The 15,869-nt window shown below is 41.9% G+C and overlaps 2 long non-coding RNA genes across 2 annotated transcripts; both read left to right on the top strand.

Annotated features, from left to right (window-relative positions):
• Positions 1 to 292: 292 nt before the first annotated feature.
• On the top strand, positions 293 to 6,654 carry LOC133209614 (uncharacterized). Its single transcript, XR_009724698.1, has 3 exons — positions 293 to 407; positions 1,306 to 1,549; positions 6,539 to 6,654. It is a non-coding gene; the product is annotated as an uncharacterized LOC133209614 (long non-coding RNA).
• Positions 6,655 to 6,985: 331 nt separating this feature from the next.
• On the top strand, positions 6,986 to 15,160 carry LOC133209611 (uncharacterized). Its single transcript, XR_009724697.1, has 3 exons — positions 6,986 to 7,075; positions 13,657 to 13,954; positions 14,635 to 15,160. It is a non-coding gene; the product is annotated as an uncharacterized LOC133209611 (long non-coding RNA).
• Positions 15,161 to 15,869: the final 709 nt, after the last annotated feature.

Raw genomic sequence — 15,869 nt, 5'->3', positions numbered from 1 at the left:
CCCCACTATTCTCATTAAAGGCTTCAGTGCCCTGGGGTAGCAGACACCATCTTCTAAAAGCTCCTTTCTTGATGTTAACCCCACAGTGTATTTTACAGCAAGCACACCCCTCTCAGCCTTCATTTGCCAGACTAACCAAGTGAAGCTCAGTGAGTCCCCTCAAAGCTGGCCCTGATCCCCTCATCCTACTAGAATAGTATACAGCCAGGATGTTGCATAAGTGACAATAATATTTCCCTTGGGTTTTTTGGGGAAAAGCTTCCTGAGAGCCTTTCTTTTCCTAATTCTGGAAGGTCTGAGAATAAGAAATTGATGAGAATTACCCAGAGTGATGAGGCTGTTTATAATACACCTATGAGCACCCGGCTGATGGAGTGGCAACCCTTTCAACTGCTCAGACAGAACTGGTAAGGCTGAGGTACTCAGGTTTATCAGCCCACACGCAGTCTGGAAAGAAAATGGGAAACAAGGTGCATTACTTGTTATTTCTTAAGCTTTTAAATATATATTTTTTTAAAGACCAAATGTTCTTCTCTTGTCATATTCCTTCTCCCTGCCCCGATGCTTGACACTCTCTGCTTCACAACCGAAACCAGAAAGGAAAACAAGGAACCAGGCAGGGCAACAAGGAAGCTGAGGCATGAAGGGACCTGGCAAGTCTGGCACGAGGGAGAGGGAGCTGGCAGAGAGAGATCCATCCTGAGGACACTCCTTGTCCTAGTGGGGTCACCACAGGGTGCTCCTGTAAGCCCAGCATTGTATAGCACCTATCCAAACGGTTGCCTTATGCCATCAATATTAGTTTCCCTGATGTCCCTCCAGGATGGGAACTTTCAGAAAAGATACATTACAATAAAATGTAAATAGTATACTGTCTCTGAAAATGCCCATAGCTGAATGGGCAGTATAATGGTATTAATTCAAGCTTCTAAACAACACCAGTGCTATTGTTATTGATCTGACACCCATAATTGATATTAGTGGGTTGGATATTCAGTTTAGTTACTCCCTTCTAAAATGCCACCTTGAAATTTTCCACTGCTAATAGTACATAGCAGTGAGTCCCTTTCCAGAGGAGGTAATTGAAATGTGGCCAGAGACAGAGAAATGGAAATCAGCAGAGGTGGAAACAGAACAGTCATGGAAGAGTGTCCATAATAAGAGTGGAGTGAAAAAGCAGAGGAGAAAAAGGAATTAGTATGGGCCATTCTATAGACTGTCTATACTCATATACAATGGTCTTATCTCTTGCTGGGGGCCTTTCAGTTACGCAAATGTAGGATAATAATTTGCTTTTTCTATCAGCTTGGCCAAGGAGAAGAGTGCTGGCTCTCTCACTAAGGTGAAGTTCCAGTACAAGAAGAAAGAATCAAGCACCCCTGTGCCTTGATTCACGAAGATCTGACCACTATCTTTTGTCAGGCTGTGGCAGCATGAAGGTTGGGATCTTTCTCACGCACTGCACTGCTTAGAGCACAAAGCCACCACCAGAGAGAGCTATTCCAGATCTTTTGGTCAGAGAACACAAAGCTTGGATTCAAGTACTGAAGTAAGTACTCAAGACTTGTGATCCATGCAGACCTATTTCAGGAGTGAATAGTTTAAATATAACTGATGTGTAAGGTATGCCATCCACTTGGAGTGTGCTCATGGAAATGCTATTCAAACTCCATTATGGCCAAGTCCATAAAGACACCTTAGCCTGATTTTAAAAGCAATTTTATAAATCTTCTATCCTTATGTATGAATTCTAGACTAGGCTTAAAACACAAGTTGAGTGGTTTTATCTCTGAGAGTGAGCACTCAGGACCTCTTTCCCAACGTTTCAGACTGGTCTAAGGGCAGACAGACATATCAAGCCTTGATCTTGTGGAAATGAATGCTGGAAGCCAAGATTAAGTAAAGAAACGGTTCCATTACGAAATCTTCCCCAGCATTATGATGAAGCAAATTCACAAGCTTGCTTCCATAGGTTTTCCACAGTTGTTTTCCTCCCTTGGAAGGGTATTTATTTTTTCCAGATGTGTTAGTTTGAAACTATAATTGCAAAGCTTATAGTCTTCCAGTGCCTGTTTTCCATAGCTGTTGACCCTATTTCCATAAATATTGACCTTGTCATCCTTGAGGACGACAAGGGAAACCAAGAGTTTGCTGTTCTCCCAGAATGTCTGATGGAAACAGAAATCTCTGAAATTTCCTGGTCATCTGTAATCTTCAAGAATTCCATATAAACAATAGCCCCTGTAACCAGAAATAAGAAAGAAAAATGCATGCTATCTGAATGTAGTTCCAGTGTCTTCAGAACTAATTGCTTGAAGCGTTCGAAAGAAATATGGAGTATAATAGCTATTGAGACATTTCCTTGTTGCCCAGCACAGAAACAGGTGCTGCTTTTACTGGGTTTTGTGTGTCAATTTTGTGCAGTATTACTGACAATACTCAGAAGCTTCTTGCTGTGTGGATAGAATTAATGCAAGATGGCACTGATGCAAATATAGATTGCTTGCTCAAAGGGATCTGGAATACTGTTTCACATGTTCGCTAAGCTGTATCCTGTTAGGTATATCTCAAAATGTGTTCAGAAGTTGATGTTATTTCTGTGCCTAAAGAACATAAATTAGAATCCAGATTTCATAAAGACAGGAAAAGATGTATCTACCAGACTGGGAAACAGTGTAGGATAAAACACAGGATTGAGTTTCCCTGGTTTAATGTCACCACAGACCACTTGAGCCACTGCAGCTAACCATGTACCTGCCCTTCACATGTGGGAAATGTGAAGTAAAACACTGTGAAGAACTGCCTTACAAGCTGGCACGAGTGACCATGTACTCTGTGACAGTGGCTCAGCTGATGCTGAGTGGTGTCCAACCAGGAGCCACATTCTTCCCAGTAAGGTGGACACTTGCCATTTTTCTGTTTTGGACTCAGTGAAAATAAGCTGCTACCAGCACCCTCAAGCTCCAGTTCTGGGAAAGAAAGGAGCACCTAGTACTGTTCACTGAAGGGCTGCCAGCCTCTGCAGTGGTAGCTCAGTTGCATGCTTGCAACATGGATCTCCAAAGGTCTTTAAAGGTTGCTTTGATCTCTAGTGGTGCTGAATACAGCATCTTGCTCTAGATTTAATGGGAGCCAGAAGAGCTCAGCACTTCTGGAAAACAGTCTGCTTGAATCTATTGACACTAAAATTCAAGGATCTTTTTCTTGCACTAAGTGCTTCAGATGTTGAATCAGCATCTTAGTGTCAGGGATGGTAGACAACCTTTCAAAAGCAGTTCTATCTCTCTCTGCGCTGAACCAGTCACCCCCTACATGAAGTGATTTGGGTTAAGAGTAATCACAGTTAGGATACACTGATGCTACTGTTGCTATCTTGCAGATGTTACCTTTTCACTGGACAATACAATGAATCTTGTTCTCCAAAGACAGATGTGTAACTTGATAGCTGGATGCTCCTGTGGATTTGGAAATCCCTTGGAGCACCAGCAACCCGGGCTGCTGAAGAGTGCTCAGGTTTCAGGGCTTCCTCTCTGACCTTTTGCACATTACCAAACACAGCTTGATATTTGTATGAAAAAAAGCATATTGAATAATAGTCTACATCAATTTCTTGTAAGAGGCATGGCCAAGTATCAAGGCAATCTACGTATCAAACTCTGTGTTAAGGTTTGTGAGGAGCAACTTTCCATGTTCCCATTTTAACCATCCTCTTATCCTCATTTCCTGATCCTCACCTCCTGTGCTATCTCTCAACATGAACTGCACTGGCTCTGATTTCATTTGCACTCATTAAAGACAGAAACCATCTTATTACATATCTGAAAGATAGTTCTGAATTAAGAACTACATTCCATCCTTCTCTCTGAAGGCATTTCTACTCAATGTATGTAAGTCTTGATGATGATTTTTCCACAAACAAATACCTTTTACTTGTGTCAACCTCTTTTGGCATTGGATATCATTTAGCTTCTGTAAGTGATGCACAAAGAAGAAAAATACCATTAAAGTCCTTTATGTTCCTGTAGCCTTCATTGAAATGGATAGTGGGCAGACACAAATTACTGTCTGTCCTAGACACAGTGGCTCAAGGCCAGGAGTGCTAAGGTGTAGTGCTCCACTCCTTTATTAGGGTAGGAAGGCAGTGAAAAGATGTCTCTCTTCCAGGCCCTCCCCTAGGGAAAGCCAAATGTAACAGTTCTGATGTATATTTACCATATAAAAACAATCAGAGGGAAAAATATGTGTATTTTTCATCTTACATTGAAAGAAAAAGATATAAATCCAAGCCAAGAAAAAAAGCCCAGTAGCCATTTAGTGGTAAAAATCCCTAGTAGTCATTGTTCCATAATACATATATATATATATAACTCCAGTTGAAAAGTGCAGGTATTTACTCTGTCTCCCAACAAAAAACTCAGGCCCTTAATATACTACCAATTGCAGTTAGAATTGTGTATGGATTATTTTAATGTCTTATTGACATACTAATAAGTACCTTGTTTTATTAGTGTCATTTAAGTCTGTATTAGAAAAAAACATTATAGAATTTCACTCCTAATAACAATAATAATCTAGATTCTTGAAGGAAGGGCAAAACTATTTCCATGATACAGTGACATGACAAGACACAATCCTAAGAGCATATGAAGTTCTGAGTTAATCATAGAGCTCATAGCAGAGTAATTCAGGAGTTTTTAAATGCCAGTTTGTTAAAAGTAGTGATTTACCCTTCATGTGATATCTTTGTAATAACCAATCATATCTGCATTGTACAGATCACTTGTTCTGATGCATGCCTTTCCACAAATTTATCCATTGTACTTGGAACCCAGATACTACGTCTTCCCCGAAATTGCACCACTTCTGAAGTAGTTTCCAATAAATAAATAAATAAATAGACATTATTGTCCGTGACTGAGTACACTGTAATGTACAAAAAAATGCTATTTCATTGAAGAGTATCCATTACATATAATGACAATGATTTGTTTTGTAATCTCTATTTTATGCTTTCAAACTACACAAAAAGCACTCCTTTCTCATCATAATTAAAACCAAGACGACACAGACAAGGATTTTTACTCTTCTTTCTGTAGCAGAAGTAAGCCTGAAAGGACAAACGTTTGGTCCATCCTTTTACATGCCTGGAAAAATGTCAGCTCAAATAATAGGGTAAGTGGTGAGCCATTCAGGTGTCACTAGCAAACGGTGAGCAGATGCCATCGGATCCTGCCATTAATATTATCTGTAAAGGTGAGTAAACAGTAGTTCCCAAGAGCAGGAGTATTTGACTTCCTTTTCTTGGTCTGAGCCTGAGAGCCAGCAGCTCTGTCGGCACAGACATACTCACTCACCTGCAGCAGCTCCTTCAACACCAGTCCTGAGGGCCAGGCCCTCTCGAAGGTCCTAGGCTATTCAGTTGTCCCAGCTCAGGCTGATCCCTCATTCAGGCTGAGCAGAAAGTGCAAAAAAAAAAAAGCCCCTTAGGCTGGAGAAGTGCCCTGCCCAAGGCTTTGAGTTGAAGAGCAGGGGCTTTTCAGAAACAAAGTCACAAAGCCCCAGCCCTGCATCAGGGTCCCCAGGGCACAAGGGGGCTGTGGGAAGCAGGGATTATGAGTGGCAGCAAAGATGAAGACATCTGGCTAAAGAACCGACTGTAAAATTAAGTTGGGGATCTGAGAGAAACAAAATGGTCCATGAGCTGTCCCTGGTGTCTTCAAAACCAAAGTATTTTCTAAACAAAAACATTACATAGAAGAAAATCAAATTCATATAATCTGTATTTCCATCCTGCAAATGCACTCAACCAAGATACTGACTATTCTGGCCTAAGAGGCGATAATATCCTCTTCCCTTATATGTGTGAAATTGTCGCATCAGGATTTTTTTCAGATGAACTCCCTGAAAGCATTATAAAAAGTCTGGGATTCATCTGTGCTGAATCAACATCACAGCTCGGAAAGAGGTGAAACCTTGGAAAAACCATGAATCAGATTCTTCCCTGCAATACTAACTGGTTATTTTTCAAAGGAATTAGTAAAAGAAATCCAAGGACACAATATATCTCCAATGGGAAGAATTTTTTCTTACCAGTAACAAAAGAAGTGAGAAAGCAACAAACTGCCTGTGCAGAAAAGGTTGGGGAGAATGAAGAAATTACCTGAAACCTTCCCCTGGGCAGAATTTCATCTGAATGAATTGTTTCAACAGAGGTTGGCACTAAGTCTTCTGTATTAGAGACAGTGACACTGATTAGACTGGTGTAACCATTCTTATTTTGGATTAAGGGTACTTTTAGTTCAGCTTAGTTTTGATTAGTTCCTAACTGATCCGAGCTAACTGATAGAACTCCAGTTTAATTCGGAGTAAAGTTGTTCAGACAGGTTTTAACACTGCCTAGATGCAGTCTGTAGTTAGACCTGTGTGACCTGGAGAACTCACATCAAAATAAAGGTGTTCATATCAACTCCTGCACCAAAAATATCCAAAGGTTTGAATTTCAGCCTATCTAATAATTTTCCTTCTCATTATCACCCAGACAAACCTGTGGCTGTGTACTCAGTTACTCTCAGTGGTTCAACACTACATACATCTGATAACGTTGCAAGTCAAGGCAAAAGTCCTGCTGAAGTGATGCAGGGAAGTTTTCTAAAGGTCAGTACATAGATCAATCAAAAATCAGACCAGGAAACAGAGAAAAGAGGATGGAGCAAGATCAAAGTGTGTGACTGAAAGATTACCAGTTCTGGGGATGCAGTGTTGCCCTGTTTGGAGAACACTAAGCTCTCCCGATTCTTCTGAAAGGCACTGTTTAAATCCCAGAAAGCAAAATGCTGTCCCTTATTTATGGTGAGAGGACATTTTTTTAAGCTCTCAAGGACATTCTTCTTAAAAATGGAAATACTGGAGGCACTTTAACACAAAGAATTGTCTTAGTTATTCAGTAATATTGCTTTCTTATATTGATAATGAAATGTTTATCATTAGATAAACACGGTATCTGTGGCATTCATGGCATTTCCTAGAGAACTACACAAGTGCTGTTAAATAACTGGTCCTCACAACACCTGATGAGGTAACTAAATATAATTCTATTTCTACAGGGCTAGATGTTACCCCATTCTCTGGATGATTTCTCCCAGAGAAACCAAGTGATTTCACTGTCGGCTCCAATGCCCCTGGAAGCCAACAGAACTTAGACAGGTGCCTGTACTTAAAAGCATTAAGAATATGAAAAAAAAAAAGTAATTTAAAACTTGGGACCTGAAATTCTCAGCTGTCAATCTTGACCTGAATTTCCAAGACTATTCAAAACACAAATGTAAAGGCTTGTCACTGGATGTTAAACAGTACAGGAATGATTAATCTGAGCCACTGACATGGGGTTGTAGGCCAGCAATGTTGTGTTTGGGGAGTTTCAGTTCTTTTCTGGTAAGAATAGCTCCCAGGGCCAGAGAGAAAAAGGGGGCAGGAAGCACTGTCTACTGTTATTAAAATGGTCGGCTGCTCTCATGCCTTTAAGGAGGCTCAGACAAATAAATAGTCAAACACTAACCTTTTTCACTGGAGAGGAAAGAAAAACATCCACTCACAATGAAAAGCAGTAATGTGGTGAGCCATCCTTTGCAGCTCTGAGCGGAGCTGCCCAGCTGTTTGGTGCCCCTCTGCTGCCAGATGTAACTGCTCACAGCAGCATGACCGTAGGGTGCATTTACCCACATGTCAGGAGGGCTGTATTCTTACTTGAAGGGTACACTTTGATTCATTAATTTGCTGCATAAGTGAGGTGAAGACTAAACCAATGACTGAAGCATTTGCAGAGAGCACACAGAAACCAAAACAACTGCTGGTTAATCTTGTTCCAGCACTGAATTCAACTTCCACATAATTATTAAACAGCAACAACAAGAAAGATACATCACAAATAAGTTTCTCTTCTGTGCTGCCCTAAATCACACACCTTAAATAAAAACTGGGGATGTGGCTTCATGTTGGAGTCTTTGCCTGCAAAACCATGGTAGTGTTTTACCCTGGGTTTTAAACTCCTAAACCAAGTAAGGAAATGGCATCCAAAGAAGAAAACTTCTGGGCTACATAAACAGCAAACACTTGCCACTGTAGCCCTGGCAGGATATTTTATGCAAAGGGTCAGTGAGAATAGTTTTTCCAGGGTAAAGTTTTCCAAGACAGTAGCAAGCCAGCTCTTTCAGGAAAAGTATTTCTACAGAGAAGCTTCACTATAGTTCCCTGCAAATTTTCTCCTGGACTCCGCAAGCCCTAAAGGATTTCAGTCCATAATGAAGCTGGTGCTGCATACTTGAATACAGAGAAGTCATTGCTAGAAGTCATCCTTCAGAGATTCATGGTAACATTGGAAGGAAGAAATGGCTCCTACCAAGACAAAAATAAGAATGGGAGTTTCAGAACAGGATCAAATGAGAAGATTTTCTTAAAAAACCCTATCAGCTTCCCTGTGAGAAGAGCTCTGAGGTGAAGAGTCTGGCCAGAATGGGGCAAGAATCTTGGGACAACTAGGAGTATCATGAGTGCAGACTTCCCAGAGGGCATTCCTGAGTCTGAACTACATTTGCCAAAGGCTGACCAAAATGTGTGCCTGTGTTTTGTATCTAGATCCTGTTGAGCCAGCACTAAGGTGCACAGACTAAAAAGGATAAAGAGCTAATAGTGAATCTAAGTATTATTTATTTCTATTTAGCCAAGTTATATTCTTACATAGAATCATAGAATAGTTAGGGTTGGAAAGGACCTTAAGATCATCAAGTTCCAACCCCCCTGCCATGGGCAGGGACACCTCTCACTAAACCATGTCACCCAAGGCTCTGTCCAACCTGGCCTTGAACACCACCAGGGATGGGGCATCCACAACTTCCCTGGGCATGGACTGTGAAGATGAAAGTGATGATGACAGCAGTATTTTCTCAAAAGTCAAGTCACTGTCTCAGAAAAGAAAGGGCTTTCTAGCTTCCAGAAAGGGAGAAGAAATTACTTTATGCAGCTTAATAGTGAGATGGGTAATTGTCATACCTTTACTGCCATTTATGCAAAACGGCTAATGGTAGATGTCAGCCGTAAGATAGCATACAATTGGAGCAGATTGTAAAGATAATTATAACACAGCTCCTCAGAACAAAATCCAAGCTTTTTTTTTTTTTTTTGGTTGCTAAGTAAGAAGAAAATGAAAATGTAAAGATGGTGCCACAGACATTGTGAAAGTATTTCAGAATTTCCCCACTATTGTTCAGATGGATCATTTCGATGTGGCAGCAAGGAACTATTTTTTGCTTCCAAGAGTCACTGATAATTCAAACTCCGCACCTTGGCGGTACAGATGTTCTAAGTCTTACCAGTAATTAACTAACTCCCATGTAAGCTGGGAAAACAATTAAGGGAAGAGTGTGTTTTCTGTAACAACTGATACTTCAAGTCACAGGGTTATTAAAGTGTCTTGGCATAAATATCTGTTACTCTGCAGTGACAAAGAGTAGTCTTTCATCTTGATTATCTCCAAGAAAGCATGAAACTCTGTTGGACTATCTCAAACCATCAAAAACACTCTAAAGTGTTTTAAAATGCATCATTGTTGCAGATGGTAACCTTAGTCCTAACTTTGGGTGAGAACAATTAAGCTGAAATGGATTTAACCTGTCTCAGACAGTGCAAACTGAGCAAAATATTCTTTGGTTATAATATCCTTTTATTCATAACTAAAGGACATTTCACGTTGTTTGCTGTGAATCCATGAAAATATTGCAGCATGCCTGATAAGGAGTTTATTCATGTTGTAGCAGAAAGAATCCTAAGATGTTTTCCGTGCATTAGAAGTTATTTTTGTACATTAATTGACCACTGACCTGCTGCTATGTTAATGTTCTTTAGGAAAGGTAAAGATGGGCATCATAGAGAAGCATATTAAGTGTCAGAGTATTACTTACATTGCTTTTACAATGTGCCAACAGCTTTGTATGAAATCTTCTTAAACAGGATCAACAATCTGATTTTTTTTGTTGCTAAAAATACACATAGTGCATTAACTGGCAGGCAAGCTATGGAAAATTAGTAGTTCCTTTTCCATACATTATGTTTCATTAAAAATAACCAACAATCCAACATTATCGAAAAGCAGAAAAATGGAAAAGAATTCACTCCAGGAGATCTGCTCTCAAAGACTCAATTTCACATTTTAATTTCAGTAGATTGAAAGATTCGCTAAATCTAGTTTAAGAAGTTAAGAAAACCCACTGAGTTTTCAGAGACCTGCAAACATCCCTGAAGCTTCAACCTCGATGAAAGGGCAGACAACTATTATTCCTGTAAGATTCATGGTGCAGTGAGAGACCAGCTCTGTGTGGGTATGTGCTGGGATCTTGTGGCAGAATGTTGGGACATTTCCTATCTTCAGATGCCAGTTCCCTCAATTTCTCTGAACTTGGGAAATGTGTTATCAATTCCTACCTCAAATGCAGCAGTGGAGAGGATGGTTTTGGTGTGTAAATGGGCTTTGCCAGACTGCGGGAGTCTAATAAACACTTCTTATGTGAGACTAACTTTCAAACCAAGGTTAATTTAAGCTGTGCCAGGAGAGGCTTTTTGTTGCATTTTTGCTTTTAATAAAAAGAAAGATGTATGAAAATTATTAAAAAGCACAAAATGCCATTGTAAAAAATACTTTAAAATTTATAGTAATAAAATTGTTCCCCTGAGAACAATGGAAATGCAAAGCGGAGAGAGAAATATCTAATATATTAAGGGAAACTGTATTTTCCAAGGTTTCTGTTTCCTTCCTTTTCCTGTGCAGCACTTCACTTCTAGCCAAGAAAGTTCCCTTTTATGCATCTTAGCTCAAATCCAGTTTCATCAGCATGTGAACTAGTATTGCCAGACTGTGCAGAAGGAGCTCAGGCATGAACTTATGCTCCCTTCTGCCAGCTGTGCTATGAGGCCAGTGAGCTCTGGCACAGGGAAGGCAAAGAAAGGAACTTCTCAGTTCGCCCATTACCAGAGCTTATCTACAATGATGTTAAGGAAGAAAATGACCAAAGGTCATAGTTCCTCTCAGCAGTCCAGGGCTTTTCTGTACACTGAGGTAGATCAGTCATCTACAGGATTCATTTGGCTTCCCTTCCATAAACCATGGTGAATTAAGAGAGGGACATCTATATTATTTTAAAATATTAAGGCAGAGAAACAAATGTCAAGATATGCAACAATTCACATCTGTCACGTACCCATGGTAATTAAAGGGATCTAAGGTGTCCAAACAGCTTGGAGAAAGGGAACTCAGTGCTTGCCTGAGTAGCATAACAGAATGCAAATCATATGTGAGAAGTGGTGAGCCACTTTCCCTTCCCCTTTTCCTTTCCCTTCTCCTTTCCTTTATCTTTTCTCCTTTCCCTTCTCGTTTCCTTTCTCCTTCCCTTCCTTTCCTTTCTCTTCTCTTCCTTTCTCTTCCCTTCCCCTCCTTTCCCTGCCCTGCCTCAGGAGAAGAAAGATGAGATATGCTTTAATTTTTAAGTGTCAGAAGAAATTAGAACCCAACTTGGAAATAATTGCAGAACCATTTGCATGCCATACGGAGGTAACGTGATTAATGCATCTAATCAATTTTTTTTGCTGTTTGCAGTATGGCAGCAGGTAGCCATCCGGCCACATTTGTGATAGATACTGTAAAAAGAATAATACACTTCATGACTTGTGTATGAGATGCAAGCAGACGGATGCAAATAGAGGGGGTGGGAGCGGAGAGGTGAAGGGGAAAAACTAAATTGAGTTTAACAGGGAAAAAAAGAAGCAGTACATCTTCTCATAAGCAATGCCAGACAAGCATGTTCATCCCATCCCACAGTAGGATTATTTCCTACAGCATATTCATGATTGCTTTGTCTACTCTGGTTTTAATGTTTCAAATTATGAGGATTCCATCATTTCCTTTGAGAGCCTCTTCTCTTCTGCAGTCTAATACCGCTCATCCCTTGGAAGCTTTCCCTGATACGTTTTTCAGCTCCCTTTCATATTTCCACATGATTATCCAAAATTGTTTCCTCTTCTCCCTGATTTCTTCACACATCCCCCCCACCCCCCTTCAACTTCCTTGGTGTTTCCACCTTTTAAATAATCGTGGGCAGCTATCTGGGCCATCCCTTTGCTGTTGCTTAGCAAGCTGAGCAAGCGCTCTTCTAATCTCTCCTTATAATTCAGTCCCTCCAGGCAGCTGATTATTTTTGTTGCTTTTCTGTGAATGCTTCCTGCTTTTAACTTTGTTTTTTGCTCCATTGGCCAAATCCTGACTCCTCACTCTCACAGACAGAAGAGAAGCTGACCTGTTCATTCATGGACATGGTCCTCTTGCTTTTACTGTGATGTCCAGAAGACACACACATCGTTTTAGGTGCTTTAGGTCAAGGTAACAGTATCTACACAAGAGTTTTTTCTTTTTTCTCAATGTCTTTAGTGTCTTACCCTGTTCCTAAAGTTATGATGCTGGGAACGTTTTCTGGTATAGACCCATCTTTGGGCTAAATCTCTGCAAAATTGGACACATATTTTGCTGTGAGAGAGCTAGGAAGGAGAATGTTTATCTAGTCAAGGTCAATTCTATTTGGTTCTTCAGAAGTCTCACTCAGCTATTGACACCATAAGGTGATCTATACAGAAAATAGCCTCTGACAGGATTTAACCATTACAGTAAGTATTGTTAAATAAAGATACACTTTTTATCTTTCTTCCATGAAGATACACATGTTCAAGTGGGCCATTGCATGCAAATAATCCAATAATAATGAAAGCAATTGTGTACAAAGACAGTTAGTTGCAAGCTGTGGTGACCAGTTCCACTGTAGAAAAGGCATCACTGATTTATTTCTTCTCCTGAAAGCAAATGAAGTTGCCATGCCTGTTGGAAAACATGTCTTGATAGAAAAGCACTGTACAAACCCTGATGTTGCTAATTAACTCCTGCATTCAAAATACAGATAGTACCCTGCTTTTCTTAGAGTCTGGAACATTTCTACTCCTCATTCCAGGGGATGATTAGGATGCAGCTTCTTATCTATAAATCTGAAAGTATCTGTGAATTAAAACCAGCTCAGTGAAGTCTCCTGACTTGCTTCTTTTCCACTGGAATTTCAGTGTTTCATCAAAATCATCGCGCAAATTCATATGCTTGGAGATTTCATTCCTGGAGTGTGGGCCTGATACTTTGCATAAGTAAGAAATCTCTCCTTTTGCCATCAGCTCTAGAGGAGCAAATAGGCTTTCCAAAGGAAGATCCCACGTCCCCGTGCGCATCCCTGTACTGGTGTTTGGCTGGTGGAGCCCCAGGTCAAGGTTCCCACATCTCTTTCCCCTCTCTGTGCCCAGACCCAGGTGCTGGGTTGGCTCTGTCTGCCTGGGGGGGCCTGCACAGCCCCCAAAACTCCCAGAAGCCTCCATCCAAGCTCCACAGAACCCCCACTCAGCACATCACCCTGGCAGAGAGTCTACCAAGTTAAGCCACTTCCATTACTGCTGGATGAGTACCAACCCCAAGGGATTGCTCTCCCTTTAAAAGTGCCCGGTGCCTGAAACATGGGGCTTGTTATGGAAGCACCAAGAAAATTTCAGGCACAATTATGTGAACGTTAAAATACTTCTCTTTAGGTTCCCTTATGTAACTCCACAAAGGAAAAAATTGGGAAGCAAGGGTGAACACCACTGGTACAGATTCTGTTCGGATCAGATAATGACTACAATAATCAGCTCCTATGAGGACTGGGGAAGTAAGGTGCAACGCAGAGATAGGTATTAGTGAAGGAAGCTGGATCATCACAGAGCATTCCCTTGCCTCCCTCCTGGCTGCCTCCATCATACTTGAAAAAGCTGCTCCTGCAGAAGGCTGATACCTTCAGCCTATTTCATCCCATGTAACACAACAAACAAACAAACCTCAGCTTCTCAGGTAGGAACCCTGGAGCATATTTGGATTTAATTGCTTTTCATTGTTTGCGTCTTGATGTAGTGAACAAGAAAGACCTGGATAATATTTTGAATGTCTGTATTTGAAACACACGGTGCTCAACAAAAGGTAAAAATCTCGTCCCTGTGTAGCACAGTGCTGGGAGAGAGGTGTTCGCACAGCCCTAAGTGGTGTGTGTGTTGCCATATTGCTGAAAGTAATGACCCTGGTAAAAACAGGCAAACCAGATGGCTCTCAGAGTGCATTAAAGAGTAGCCTAGGAGTGGTTACTAGAAATCAACATACATGACAACAAAACAAATAGCAGCACCATAAAATACAGGGACTTTGTGCGTTCAAGCCTTGTTTATGGTAGGCAACCTCAGCGAAGTATCCCAACCAGTTCTGCCACTGGTCTGGCTGAAATGATGCTGGTGTTGGCCATGATTGGGGTGTGAACAGCTCTCTTGTGTCTGGGGCTGGTTACCAGCGAAAACAAGGGAAACCACCAGCCCTGCACACGTTGCAGGAATTGCTCCAGTGTTGATGCCAGTTCAGCACAGCTGGTAATATGATGTAATTTATTTTTGTTCCATAATGTATTAAAAAATTACATTGTTTAGTATAGGTGCAGCCTAAACTTCTTTTGAAGAAACACCTATGTCCTCACTTTTCTTCCACAGACTGAAATGGTAAACTGCTGAGCCAGGGTAGGCCTGGGGATGACAGTGCCTTTTTCTTCTTGCTACTGTTGAGTCCTATGGAGATCTGTTCTGCCATTGGGACCCTCACAGAATATTAAAATGAGACATACTGTGCTAACTTGCTCCATCCTTCTTGGGAGAGATTAAAAATAAACAACCCACCAAAACCTAATCCAAACAAAAAAAAATGGAAGAAAATATGTACAGGGAGAAAAACCCGGCCAGGAAGATGCTCCTTGTGAATATATATTTGTCGATCTGAAAGGGAGTTTTATTGAATGTTTCCAAAACTGTTCCTTCTCACGTTGGAGAGCCATTATTAAGAGCACAGGCGGGCCCCTTTACCACGTTCTGCAGGTACGGGTTCAGCGTCAATTGGTACATGCTGGTGCTGAGCATGGACACAGTGAAAAAGCTGTTCTTTTTTATTATATTAAGTTTATGCTAACCTCTTACAGAAACGGTTTAGTGATGGACATACCAGAATTGCCACGGCTTGTTTGGGATGAGACAGAGTACAGCAGAGTAGAGTACAGTAGGGTAGAGTAGAATAAATTTAGCCTGGAAAAGACCCTCAAGACCATCGAGTCCCACTTCACAGCACATCTGAGCACTGCACAGTCCACCACTGGCTGAATGCAGACAATACAGGTAGAAATAAGGGTATGCTGCTAGCTGTTCAGCAGATGGGGAAGAAAACCGGTGCCAGCCGTCTTTCTGGTGCCAAGTTACTGCCTGCCTTGAGCACATCTTTCCTTCCCCTCTTCTTCGGTAGACCGGGGACCTGAAGTCCTGCTTCCAGGGAGCGCTGTTGGGTGAATAAACGGTAGCACACTTGGCCAGCCTCACTCCGGAGCCACGGCCCACGTGCAAAGCGCTGGAGCAAGGTCGCTCCTATTGCGGAAGGGGAGCCCGGAGAAGGGGCGCAGACACCGAGGGGGCTTCAGCCTGTCGAGAGCGCGGAGCAGGCGGGGCCGGGCGCTCCCGCTGCGCGGCCGCGGAGCTCCCCGCCGAGCGTGGCCAAGCTCTGCGGCGCCCCCTGTGGGCCGGCGGCGGTGTGGCGGGGCGGCGCGGTCACGTGGATGTGACAGCGGCGCTGCTGTGCCTGGCCAGCAGCAGTCGCGGCAGCGGTACCGCAGCGCCAGGCGCCGCCGCCAGCCCGAGCCGGGCGGGGAACAGCGGGCCGGGGCCAGGGCGCTGCGAGCCGAGGCGGG

This window comes from Neopsephotus bourkii, unplaced genomic scaffold, assembly GCF_033783945.1.
Source record: "Neopsephotus bourkii isolate Nb327-2 ecotype Australia unplaced genomic scaffold, CSIRO-AGI_Nbou_v1 NB_53, whole genome shotgun sequence".
Lineage (NCBI taxonomy): Eukaryota > Metazoa > Chordata > Aves > Psittaciformes > Psittacidae > Neopsephotus > Neopsephotus bourkii.
This window is presented reverse-complemented; position numbering and strand designations above follow the sequence as displayed.